Genomic DNA, 14,388 nt, shown 5'->3' on the forward strand with positions numbered 1-14,388 from the left:
AAAAATATTACAAATCTAACCAAAAAACTCCAAGTTCAAATAGACGATAACTTTTGCACAAATATATACAAATAAAATAAAGAAAAATTTACCTTAACTTCGCTCTTCGAACGTGTCCAATAATACGATTATGACGAATAGAATTCGAGAGAGAACTCTTCGAGATCGATTTGCAAGTTTTTTCAATTACGCGTATATCGGTTCCACATAGAAGAAGAAGAAGAAGAAGAAGAAGAAGAAAAGAAATATCGTTGATTGATTTATGGGGATACACGGAAGAGCAGGGTTGAGAGAGGGGCAATTTCATTGAATGGAAATCGGACGGGGGGGTCGATTGAATTTATGTGTGCGGCGTTAGATACGAATATCTATTGTTCCACGTTACGAAAAACTTCGGGGCGTATCGAGATTCACCGATCTTCCGGCATTGTGTTGCGCGCGGCGACGATGACAAAACGGCATTCGTCGATCATACGTCTCCGAGAGGTGGAATGGCCAATGCCCTTATGAAACTGTCCCGTAATTCGACGGGATGATTGCCAGCGACACGTTTTACATTTGACTTGAATGCTCGTAATGGCGCCCCCTCTTTCCTCGCGGAATATTTTTACTCAGTCTCGTTATTTCCTTGGCTTACGGTGCAATTTTCTTACCGCCTCAGAACGTTTACGCGCACGATGTCAACTAGGAGTGCGCGCAGATTTTAGTGGAATTTTAAATTGAACGACGTGGAGGAACGAGTTTCAGATCTCTTAGGATGTTTCGAGTACTTTACGTACTGCAAGTATTCTCGATTGATCAATATTTGAAAAATTCGATTCAATTCAATTCTTGTACATCGACGCGATATATAAGAGGATTTTCTTCTTCTTGTTTGGGGGAATCGTTGAGCAATTTTTTAAGCTCGAGAATCATTTGATCGATGGCGTTAAACTTATGAAAGATATGGGAAGGGAAAATATTTTTATCACAGAAATGTCCACTTTCCATCTGATAAGTAAGAAATTCCGCATTTCTCTTCTGCCCCGTGTCATAATTTATATAATTCGTTTCTCTCGTACGTTCACTCGTTTCAGATCCTTTCTTTCTTTCCTTCGTTCGTTCAATTTTAAAAATATTATATTAGCATTTAATAAACCACTTGAATTATACGCGATAGTTGAAACGATAGTATATATAATTCGTTACGTTTTTACATATCGCGATACTCGAATTGTATCAATAACGATAACACGTTTTAATTATAAACGTACAAAACATACAAAATGCTTGAGGAGGGAAAAAAAAAACGTTGGACGTTGGAAATTTATTATGCGCCACGCACCTGCCTGATTTAAGTGGGCCCTAGATGTACGCGGGCGCTTATTGCAATAAGCCGTGGCTCGAAGACGAAGATGTACTACGAGCACGAGTGTATCGGTGTATTCTTGGGAAAGTGCATGTATGCGTCCCTTGTTGAAAGCAAGCGGAGGTTTCTTAACATTTACAGGTGCGTGAACGTTACGAGGAACGGGTAGAAATTACGTGAATTGAATACGCTCGCGGTTCAACTAAGGCTTCACGAATGTTCGTTACGTTTCAGAACGTGAATACGTTCTAGGGATCCCTAGAGTTTCTCGTGTTTTATTTCTAATCTCTTTCCATTTCAAGGATGGAAACTAAATAATGGACGTTCGTGGAAGAAAGGTCCTATGAAACGAAATGTAAATGGTGAATAAATTGTTTTGGAGAAGTATTGTAATATCTTTAGAGACATTGGACAATGAACGGCCGGGATTGTCAGGTCACACGTTGAATTCAGAAGTTGTTATTACATGCGAAATGGAAAAAGAAAAGAAAGCGTGGAAAGCGTTTTATTAAATGAATCATACGAATGAAACGAGTCGAACAGATGTGACAGAGATACATCGATTAAAATTATTCCAGTTTTTTAATCCGTTCTATTCCACTCTCGTGAATCAGTAAGATAGTTTTGTATTATTTCTAAAGTTGTAACTGAAATTAAAAATGAAAATTCATCGATACTGGAGGAATGATAATTTATATATGGAAAATATATTCAGAATCTAACAATAAGAAAGGAATGTCGAAGTTAAACTTGCCATATCGACGCGTGTGATAACAATCGTGCCAAACTGGATATTAACGTAACCACTGGACACCTGCATGGCCTTATATACATGTAATAATTTTTATAATTAACCTACATAAGTGTATTTCAATATTATATTCGTATAATAAATAATACTATTCTATAACACATGTTAAAGTAAGTTTTACTTCTTTTTAGTTCTTTAGATTGTAATGTGATTAGATTTAAATTTTAAGTTTCGAGTTTTTTTCACGTATAAATTAATAAAATTTCATTATCGTTCTCTCAAAACAAGAGGATACAAATTTTCACGAATTATTATTTGTGCAAAAATACACGACATTTAGAATATTTAGTGCATCAAATCTTCATTTAGATTGCATTTCTATTAATTTCACCGTTAACTTATTTGTAAATATTGTAAATAAAAGATCTACGAATTTAAGTAAATTTAAAATTTTCGTGAAACTCGTCCCCTCGTTCTTTTTTGTTCTCGTTTAATTTGCGAAAGTGAACAGGGTCAGAGTGAATGATATCGTTATGCAAAATATCGGAGAAATGATGTATAATAGCGTGGCAAGGATCAAAAAGTCGTTTGAAAGGATCGCTGGGTAACGATCGTAGGCTGACACGGGTAATCCGTCCACGAACATTCTATTCAGCCAAGATCAAAAGCACGGAAACCCACGCATTCGAACGTATTCTCTCCACATCCACATGCTTGTACTTTATGCGTTCGCATTCAAACTCTTGTTTATTGTTCGCCCATACTAACTAATTCCGCCAACATTGTGCTACCGTGCAAACGTATCTCGTTAACGATAACAACAAGAGCAGAATTTCGATAATAAAGAAAACACAAGACATCCCCTTTCAATTTCGTTTCCAATCGATTCGATTTAAAAATTGTTAAAAACTTTCCATTCGTTCATTTCGAATTTCTCCTATTTTAAATCCCTTCTAATTAAATTACGTTCATAATTGGTAGATTGTACATGTTTCAAAGTCACGTTTCTTAATCCTATATACATTTAGAAAAATTAAAATATTATTCTTATATATTATATATATATATATATATTCTTATATTATTCTTCTCGCTGAAATTTGAACAAACTTGAAAAAAACTTTAAAAAAATCCGTCCACTACTTTTCCTTCGACCATTTCTTCGACATCCACAATCTACTAAGCAAGCGAGACGAGGAGGGCATTTCGCATCGATTCCCCTCCCCTCCCCAAGTTCTCTCCACCACCACGCTCATTGAACGTTAGCCAGAAAGAAAATATAAATTCAGCGGGTCACGGCGAGGTGGAGCGTGTGCGCGAGCGTTTTGGCATACGGCCTGCATACGACCCGCGTTGCCCACGTTGTCGGAATTCCTAAGTTTCCTTCCCCCTCTCCCCCTGTAACAGACAACAACAAGCCAACTCGATCGCCGGTTGTCGAGCCAATCGAAGCCAATCGTTTAATTGCCTGAGATCCTTCCTGAGATCCTTCCTCTCATTCTTCCTCCCCTCCCCCTCGATTTATTCCTTACGCGTTATCGCAATCGCGTGTACAACACCGTGGCCTCCTTTTAATCGTCTCCGCCGCGTTTATATACGCGCACAGCGTTCCCTCCTCCCCTCATTGCTTTCTACGGATCACGTTCCACTGCAACCCGTTTTTATTATAACGCGAACAGCGAACGTTGGATGGGAAGTTTATGGGAGTGTAATGAGTATGTTTCTTGTGTTTGGGAGGGGGGATGTAAGGGATGTGAAATATGTGGAAATATGTGAAACGTGTCGAGAACGTGATTTTTATAGACATGTGTAAAATATGTATTTTAATTTTGGTAATTCTGGATTAACAATTTATCGGACTATGTTTCCCATGTTGCAATTATTATTAGAATTATTAGATCTCGAATTTTGATACGTTATCTCTTTCTTGTAGAATCTAGCAAAAAAAATTCTGGATTATTGGTTTTCCAAGTTGCGATTATTAAATCTAGATCTCGAATTATTTATTAATGCGTTATCCCTTTCTTGTGGAAATATCGAACAAGAATATACTTTTACTGTGAGTATAATAGATAAATAATTCTGGATTATCAATTTATTCGACTATGTTGCAATTAAATTAAATGAAAAATTTAAATCTCTTAGAAATATGGAAGAAGAAGAATATATTCTTATCTATAAATAATAGATAAAATAAAAAGATTTTTACTCGAAGTGAACTGAAATCATTCATTTCTTTTACACCGTCTATCTTTATTCGATCCTTACGCGCAGGATCCATATTATTTGTACGAGCGAGGCCCGAATAAAAATTTTAAAACACACAGGAAAATTAACACACCCGACTTCCTGCCATTCCATAACGTGCCACGATATCGTTACACGTGTAACATCCTCAATTATCGCCCCCCTTTTCCCCTCCACGATGTCGCCGATCTATCGCCGATCGAATCTCGCGAAATCGGTATCTTCGAGGCGAAAATTACGCGGCGAGCACCGGTCGCCGATGCTTTAATCGCGCTGCTCGATCGCGCGGCGCGTGCGAAACAGAAGCCCTTCGAACGATTCGGCTCATCTATCGCGTGGACGATACGCCTCCCTCCTCTCTTTTACCGATTTCATCGATCGGTATTGTCCACCCGATCGATCGCGTTATCGAACAGGATATCTCGGTCACTCCCACACCTGGCCCCTCGTACGAACCTCACCTTTTTCTGTCCACTTTCTTTGTTCTTGCAATTTCCACTTCCTCGATCCTTCAAATACGATTTATCCCGTATTCGTGTATTTCGTTATCGATTCATTCGAAAAATATTAGTATAAAGTAATGAAATTTAAGATTGATCCTGTCTCGAGAGTGAAACGAATCTTCAAAGAGATCCTCGAATGATTTTCACGACTCGAGAGCAATTAGTAAAAAAAATATTAGTAAAAAAAAAATAATGAAATTTAAGATTGATCCTGTTTCGAGAGTGAAACGAATCTTCAAATCAAAAAATCGAATGATTTTCACGACTCGTCAAGAGCAATGGACGATTTCGTTCGTAAGAAGATCGACATTATAAAATCCTCGAGAGATCGAGAACAATGAGATTCGCGAGGGGATTAATTGCGAGCCCTTGATAACAGGACGAAGTCGTCGGAAAAATTAATTGCAAAATCGTCTTTGTCCACGGTCGGATGTTATTCGATAAGGGGCACAGCATCTTGCTGTGGGAGGAACAAGATCTCGAGGAGATCCAGTGGCGATTTTCGCGTGGAGCGTGTCCGCTATCGCGACAACAATCGAGATCGGGCAAACCACTTACACACGGTTGCACCTTACGAAACGGTAAATAATGGATCGTTGGCCGTACGATGTTCGCCGTGTAGATCATCGAGCGGCGATTATGCAAAGCTTGTGCAACAGCGGTTGTGTAGGATGTGCGGGGTCGGTGGAAAAAAAATGCGCGCTGGTGAAACGCGAGAGAGGGAAAAAAAAACGAGGGAAATGCAAATTATGAGTGGAATTTGCATGGAAATTCTAGGCGAAGATGCCGCGACGATTTCTAATTTCGCAACGGTTTTAATTAGAGAATTATTCTCTCAACCTGCGATTCTTTATTAATTCCTTGCAAATATTATCATCTATCCGTATTTATACCGATGTTTCTAAATCGAATTTTCTGTCGATAGAGGATATTAACGTTTGATGAATCAGGAATTTTCTATTATTGATAATAATGTGTCGTACTTTAAGAATGTATGGATAAAAGAAGAAGAATCTAGATCTAATAATTTAATTTCTCTTCATACTTCGCATGATTTTATTCTTGTACATGTTTTCTCTAATGTTTCGATTAATATTCTAAAGTTTGATATGAAATTAATTTTCAACAGGATAACGTATCAACATTTTTAAAAACTCCATATTGCAAAGCTATTCTCGACAATCTTTGACAAAAGAATCGATTCCAGAAGAAGAAAAAAAACGTTGCGTAAACCCTGCGAAATGAGATCGAATCAGAGGGAAAGAAACGTTTAGTCATCGTGGAATACGAATGGGCAGCTTTAACGCCGGCGTGATGTGTTTGCTTTTTCGTTTTTTAATTAGAAAAAAAAACTTCGCCTTGACTCGCAACCCCCTGTCAACGAGACGCCATTATCCATCACGAAGAATTTTGTTATTCAAGCTGACGCGTTCCTGCCTGTCGTCTCGATCTCGACAATCTCCGATATTCAACGATTAGTAACTAGTATGTTTGTCCAATCGATGCGTCAGATCGGATCTGACAGGCCACTTTAACGAGCCACTGGCCACTTGGATTGAATTCCTTCCTTCTACCGTTTACCGGCGTTAACGCGTCAATACGATTTTTATCGAAGATCGATGGAGATCAGAGAGAACGGTAAACACACAATCGCGTGTTAAAAATTGATTAATATAAATTCCCCTCGAGATTACTCGAGGCCTCGAATAAATTGCGTGACCAGCGACGGGTTGTCAGTGCGAATAGAGGAATGGCGAATCTCGATATTTTATTATTTGATCGAGTGCCATCTTCAATATCTCTTTCGAACGAGCCTTCGAATATTTCTTTTTCCCGTAATTTTTTCAAATTGCATCGGTCGAAGTTAATCTTGGAATGGCGCAAAAATTTACAATATCTACTTTTTGGCCTGATTGATTAAACGCTTCGAAGTTGTTACAAACTTTCTTATTGGTAGCAATTTTGTAATTCAATAAAAATGGATATCCTATGAGAAACGAGAAAAAGGAGAAAAACTTGAGCCGAGATAAAATGGTATATTCGTAATTTCTAATCGATCTAATCATGATTAATGGGCCGTCTGTTAATTTACGCGTTCGTTTCACAGATTTTAACAGTTTAAAATGACTCTAGAATCTACTTAATAACGTTTAATTATATATCAGAAGTACGAATTTGAATAAATATCCAATAATAATCGGCAAGATTTGAAACCGGTGCAAAAATAATTTCAAACAACGTTTTTATCCAATCTCCTGACCAGACTGTAATATCACTTTCGACGTTACGAAAAATCTAAAACAGGAAAAGGACGACGAATAAAGCGAAATAGAAAACAAAGGACATATAAAATTTCTCCCTCGTTCGTTTTCTAATTCGGCGATTGGAATCGTTGCTCCACAATTAAACGAGACAATTAAACACAAACGGAATTAATCCACTCGTAAAATTATCCGTACTTTCCCTCCAGTCATCCAGTTCCTATTATTCTCTCTCTCTCTCTCTCTCTCTCTCTCCTCTATCATCGGAATCATCGATTTTACACACACGGAACAGATGTTCGACGCTGAATTCCTCTCTCCATCTCGAAAGAAATTACCGTTGATTGCTCTCGCGAGTAGATAAACAGATCGCCATTCCGATTGCCGGAAGCCATAAAGCGGAATAAATCATGGCCGGCCAAGGGAATCAAATCAATTAGCAAGGGAATCGACTGTGCAATTGAATATATTAACGGAATCGGGAAAATGGAAATTGATAATTTGTAATCTGGCTTATTGCGATACGAAGTTATTATAAGTGCATTGTCGGTTTCGATCGATTGCCCGCAAATTTTTTAGGAAAGAAATATTGAGGAATTTACAGAGCAAACGATGAAATCTCTCTAAAATTAGATAATTTTGTAAAGTAAGCTTGTTCTAATTCTCTTTATATTTAAGATGGAAATTTAAAATTTTCTAATTTTATTTCCAAATCCAAATCGTTTTGTTGGAATTATCGAAAAATGTCACAAACACTTGATCCACATTTTGCATAAATTTCTACACCGATCTTCCAAGAAAATTCCCAGAAAAATCGTCCACACGACTCCACTAAACCCTTCGAAAAGGATCCGTTACTTTCTTATCCCAAAGTCTGAGCAATAATAAGTCGTGGATTCGAATCATAATCACGGAGGCTGCTTGAGAAATCCCTCGTGAACAACGTATCAAGGCAAGAAGAGAGTTAAAACTTATGTATATATATCTTGGAAGATCGTTTAAAAACAAGCAGAAAAGGAAGAAGGAGGAGCAATACTGGCGCAAAAGCACGTTGGATCGATAGAAATACCGAAAGATTCTAATCGTCAGCCTCCTCTGGCAAACAGAAGTCGTGACTTCAACATCCGTCGCTACCTCTTTCAACCTTAAAACCATCTCTCTTTCTCTTCCCTCGCTCTTCGTCTCGCTCGCGTGTGCATCGCGAATGGCTCTATCGATGATCTGCGAAACGAACACAACGCGAAAAAGAAAGAGAATAAAAGGAAGAGAGGAGAATAAGAAGGGGGGGAGGAGAAAAAGGATAAGGAAAGAAGGATTTTGCATTGACGCGGATCAAGCGTCGTCGCTCGCTCGGTTTCGCAACGTCACGATTTTCTGTATCGATCGCGGCGATCTATCGAAAAGCATGCGAAAGCCTCACGACTTTCCACGGCTGCTAGATTCTTGTAGATCCCCCGCGAATTTGAAATACGAGCCGGCCACGAAATCTCGTCGATCGAGGAAGGAACCAACTTGTCTCTCGCATTCGTGAAACTGTTATGACAAATAGCGATGGGATCAAGTTTAATACTCGTTTGACAAGTGTTTGGAATCGATGTAACTTTGCTATTCATTATTTCAAAAGTCGAATCCTTTTATTTTCACGTCTTTAAGTCGAATGACGAATAAAACTTGGTGTTGAATACGCTCGTTCAATGTGAAACAATAAAAATGGTAATAACTTTTGAAAAACGAATGAAGAATATTTTTTTCCACTTCTTTCTATTTAAAAGAATATATCATTTCTTTTTCTTAAGAATTCGAATTTTGTTCGAGCTCGCGATACGTTTCGTCCCATCGCTAATGACAAATGCGTTGTCATGCTACGTGCGTGACAAATTACCCCCGTGTTCTCTGTTTCTTTTAATTTTAAAGATCGTTCTTACTTTTTTCCCCCCCTCGATGAATCATTGCATCGAGTTACGAAGACGAAGATTAATAAGAGCTGTTCGCTATTGGAAGTGTCGTTTGTTTTTTCGAAAAGGAAAAAAAGTTTCGGTCTCGTTGGAGACTGGAGCGCGGTTCGATTATCACGAGTTGCGACGGGAAAAGGCGACAGTTTCGAGCGACAATCGTATGAAAACAAATCGAACTGCGAATGTTTCGAGTCTCGTGAAAAGAGATTAATCGAGTATGGGAGAACTATATCGCGTGATTAATTGCACGCCACCAGATTTTTATTACGATTTACAAGGTGTACGTTTATATTATTTGAATTATTATGGATAATATAAACGGTCTGTCTCTTTCTGTCATAAAAATTCACTATTTTATATCGCAATTATTATAACCTGATTCCTCCAATTATCGTTCGTTCAATACTCAGACATAAGTTCAAATGAAAATATATATATATATATCATATGGGTGGTACTCAGATATATCGATTGAAAATTAAAAAAAAGCAGAGGAATAAAAATAACATAAAACGAGAACTATTTAAAATTACAAATTTACATATACAATAAGTCAGTTCTTTCAACATTAAAGTCACGTACCACTCTTCCCCCTTGGTTAAATAGCAGCAGTTAATAATCTTATAAATATTCAATAAGATTTCGAATAACAAGATAAAGAAATTTAAAAATTCTTCATCCACTATTAAAACGTCCACTCTTCGCAGAAATCTAGTTCCTTAACTTAATTATCCAGTTTTTAACGTAACTCGCGACAAATGCTACTACTACTCTGCCACCGAAGTGTGCAAAATAAAGGAACGCGCAGAATCACTGTAGACTCTGCCTGAATCGCCTCGATACGCAGTCATTTCCGAGAGATGATTTACGGGGCAATTAGGGTCGAAGGAAGGAATATATCTCATCCAGTTATTGAACCCGTCATCGTATCCCGGATCGATGGAAAGAGAGAGAGAGAAAGAGAGAGAGAGAGAGATCGACGCGCATAGAGGGTTGAAACTAGCTATGCTACGTTTAAAACGCGTAATCCAATTTGGTTGACGGCCTTAATCAAGAGGAAGGATCGTGGTTGGAGAAGGAAAAGTCGAAGAAATCGAGTCTCGAATCCATGGACGATCGAAGAGGGAGGGAGGGGATTCCCGATTACCATCCCTAATTGGATTCATTAAGTAATTACGCGCGTCGTAACGTCACTCGTGTGGTTGGATAGGAGGGGGGTGCGGAGATCGAATCGATCCTGGAACCGATCATCTCGTCGATGGAGACGCGACTTGATTGGCTGCAACTATAACCCGCACCGTCCTTTTATTTTCCACGGAGGAGAAAAAAGAATTCGATTTAGAAGGAAGGGAATGTTCGATAGTTGATGATAATTCATATCGATTTGATGGAGAGAGAGAGAGAGAGAGAGAGAAATATGGAAGACGAGATAACGGGACGCCGTTAGAAACGCGATTATCTCTTTGTGGACGAGGAAAATTTTTAAGATACTTTTTCAACTGGTTTTTCCATCTAGAATAAAGTTTTAACTTATTCTTCCTTGAAGAAGATTTCTTGTTATTGTTTGGCAATCAAGATCTCAAGAGAATCGAACGTTGTGCACCATCCCCAATATTAAGTCCCAACAACCAAGTTCACAACTATCTGGAACACTGTTAAACAAATTTCACTTATTTCATAACGTACGACGAAACATTCTTATAGTTATCTAATAAAAAAAAAAAAAAGAAAGGAAAAAAACCGATCGAAGCGTCATCCACCAATCAAAAGTCGGATACAGACTTTCACATTCTACTTACTAATCCAATCCTCTCGACCACTTCCTCCTCGCAAAAAATCACCATCTGCCCTCCTCCCTCTTATTGATAATCCGCTGAAACAATTTTTACTTCCCCCCATTCCTTCTCTTTCTCTCTTTTTACATACATACATACATACATACACATCTCTCTCCCTCTCTCTTTCTAGGTTTTTTTTTTTATTTCTTTCTTTTCGCAAGAAACTCGGCCAGGAACCGTGACAGGAACTTGAGTTAGAAAGGGAGAATGGCGTAGCCCGTAAGAGCACAAATGCGAAACGAACGAGCGTTCGAGTCCAGGAAACCGTTTGCGAAGCACGAGTGGCAGCCGAGCAATACGTGCCCGTTCATTGTCCGTCCTTCCGTCCGTCCTCGCAGTCTTTCACGTGATTATTTTTGCCGGTTCGCGGGCACAATGAGCGATTTCTAGCCAGGACCCCATTGTTCCCCCATCGAGACGCGCCGCGTTTTGTACCGATGCCCGGCCCTAGCGCCCACTTGCATGGACAAGTTAGCGGGAATTTATTCCCTCCCCGCTTCCCTCCCTCCCTCCCCCGGTTATGTATTCCATCGTATTCGTGGTGGAATTGGATTTTTTTTGGGGGGGGGGGGGGGCGACGTTTGACGACGTTTGACGACGTTTGGCGACGTTTGGCGACGTTTGACGACGTTTGACGACGTTTGGTTCGAAGGAAGTTGGCGACCGATGATCCTTCGGATTCAGATTTGTCAGATTTATTTCTTCGTTTGGTTTAATTGGAGATGGTTTGAAGGAAAGTGACGATGACGATCTCTTCGGAATTTAAATGTTCAGACTTCTCTCGGTTTGATTCGATTTGAAGAAAATCGATGATTTCTTTGGGGTTTATTAGGATTTATTTCTTACACTCCCTGGGGTTATTGAAGTATTCATCGTGAATCGTCAATCTTCTTTTTATGCTTTGGTAATTTGACAATGTTTGATCGATGGTTCGATTTGACGAGTTTGCAACGATTTGACGAGCGATATGATTAAGAGAAATGATATTTCAAAATATTTGTGATTCATGATTCAAACATTTGGATTAGATTTCTTAATCTAAATAATTTCAAGTACTAAAAAAAAAAAAAAAAATGAATGGTTAATAAATAAAATCGCACATGACGATTCAATAATAAAATTTTTATTCGACTAAACTTTCGAATATCTTTACTCAACGATCATTATAGTTCACACAAGTTTTATGAACATAAGATAAGCAACCTCCTATCTGAAGAAAAACAAAAAAAAAATAAAATTTGATAATGTTAAGAATGGAAAATTTACAACGTGTATAAACTCGTTATCAACAAGTTTCACGATATGACTTTCAAAGGACACGCATAATTTCATTGAACTATTTTACCAGATATAAATGTTATCATAAATGATAAAATGGGGCGTCATGTTGACAGAAACAGAGAATCATTGCACCAATTAGATAAAATAAGATACATGCGTGAATATGCGGCAAACGAAATTTTATTACGTGTATAAAATCGTGAAAAGTATTTACTCCCTTGTTGAAATAATCGATCGAGAGAAAAAAATATATACTATACCGTTAAAGTGCAAAATCTTCATAAATTATCATGGAAAATTAAAATTTCTACGAGATAACTAACTAAAGTTTCAATTGTCACAAATTAAACACTACGCAAAATTCAAATTTCCACCAAGTGCAATGCAAAGTTCAAATTGCCTCGAGTACTGTGCAAAGTTAAAATCTCCACAAAGTATCATACTTGAACATCAAATCTTCAACATCAAATTATCGTGCAAAGTTGAAATCTCCATAAAATAAACACTATTCCAAGTTTCTACAAGGTAGAATAATGGATGAAGTTCAAATTGCTGTGAATAGCTAATATCCAAAGTTACAATCTCTACGAAGTACTATGCAAAGTTCAAACTCGGTACGATTCGAATCATCAAGAAGAGAGCAAAGTTCAAATAGCCTGGAAATTCATAGACAATTTATCGTAATAATACATCTGCAATACTTAAAAGGATATCTAATGTCCTAATTTTCTAATCAAGAATAAATTTAGATACAAGATACAAGAAGTTTGTATCAATTTCTCGAACAATTTTTATTTAAATAAAATAAATAATCTTCGATAGAATAATTTCTTAATCTCGTTGTTATCTCTTCTAAAGAATCCATCCTTTTCAAAAACATTGTGTAAAGATATATTATTTCAGTTTTAACAATCACACGCTGTTATTTTTACAGAGCACATTATTTTAACAATACTAATTATAAGGATTTTGTTTAGTAAAATACTATCCAAAAAAGAACGCTTGTTGATTTTAAGATCAAGTATCTGCAAAAAATGTATAAATAAAGATAAAATATAAAGAGTTTCATTGTATGTTGAAAACGTGAACACGAGTTAGCCGTCGGAATAATTTTATCGATTTTACTTTTCTTTAATTTTACCATTTTTAAACTTTTCTTTTTTTACTTATTTTTTTTTTCTTTCTATCTTTAGGGAAGAGAAATGAACATCTTCTAGAATTATTTTATCCTTTTGTCAAAATTAGAAAATATAAAAAAGAAACGTGAAAGTTATTTTGTAAAATTTCTCTCGATAGAATGAAGATATTTTTACCATTATAAATATGAATACATTTAAATACATACATGGCCACATCTATTTATTATAGAATTTATAATTAATCAAATCCAATTATATCAAATTTCGTGGAGAGAAAGACTTCAAAAATGTATGAATATAAAATGAGATAAAAAAAGATATTTCGTTATATTTCTTTCCAATCGTATTTTTTAACTTTTTATAAATTAAAATAATTAATAAATTTTCTGTTTTACTTTAGTATGCCATACATATATTTTTCTTGCACAGTTCAGGCAGTGTGTCTCTGGTAGATTTCTTTAGCAGTAATAATTTAGACCGTCACAGAATGATAAATTAATTCAGGGAACAGTTACAGTGAGAAAAGTCGTTGACATTCTCGGTTGACGGTCTTCCAGCAAGCTCTCAATACATCGAGAATGTCTAGGAAGTTGTACATCTTTCGAGACAGATTTATTGAACAATTACATATCACATACTTGAAATGAAAATTTATTAAAATGAATAAGAATGAACGTGTTCCATTCCGTGAGATAACCAGAACTAGTTCGAGTGACTTTCCTAGTTTGAAAGTAAATTTTATCTTAATTCTTTTTTTTTTTTTTTTTTTTTTTTTTTACTAAAAATTACACGAAAGCTGCATAATATATTATCTATCTTAAGAAATTCTTCACTTTTACGGTTACGTAAAATTTCAATCGCAAACACAATAAAAGCAAATTTTCTTTAGTAATCGTCAACTTTCTATTTACATAATTTCTCTGATCGCAATAATTTATTTTACAACTATTTCTATTTCTCTAACCTATAACACAGAATATTACATCCTATAAAGTAATTTTTATTGTACGAATTGTAGAAATTGTCACAATTTTTCTAAATCATTCCAATCCAAAAAGCGAAATT

General features: G+C 36.7%; 1 protein-coding gene across 1 annotated transcript in view; it reads right to left on the reverse strand.

The window, feature by feature from the left end:
* LOC147657374 (UPF0489 protein C5orf22 homolog) overlaps positions 1-14,388 on the reverse strand; it is a 134,708-nt gene that overhangs the window by 50,226 nt on the left and 70,094 nt on the right. The window lies entirely within an intron of this gene.

The sequence above is a fragment of the Apis florea genome, unplaced genomic scaffold (genome assembly GCF_048593485.1).
Source record: "Apis florea isolate Af1SG1 unplaced genomic scaffold, ASM4859348v1 contig_3170_pilon, whole genome shotgun sequence".
Classification (NCBI taxonomy): domain Eukaryota; kingdom Metazoa; phylum Arthropoda; class Insecta; order Hymenoptera; family Apidae; genus Apis; species Apis florea.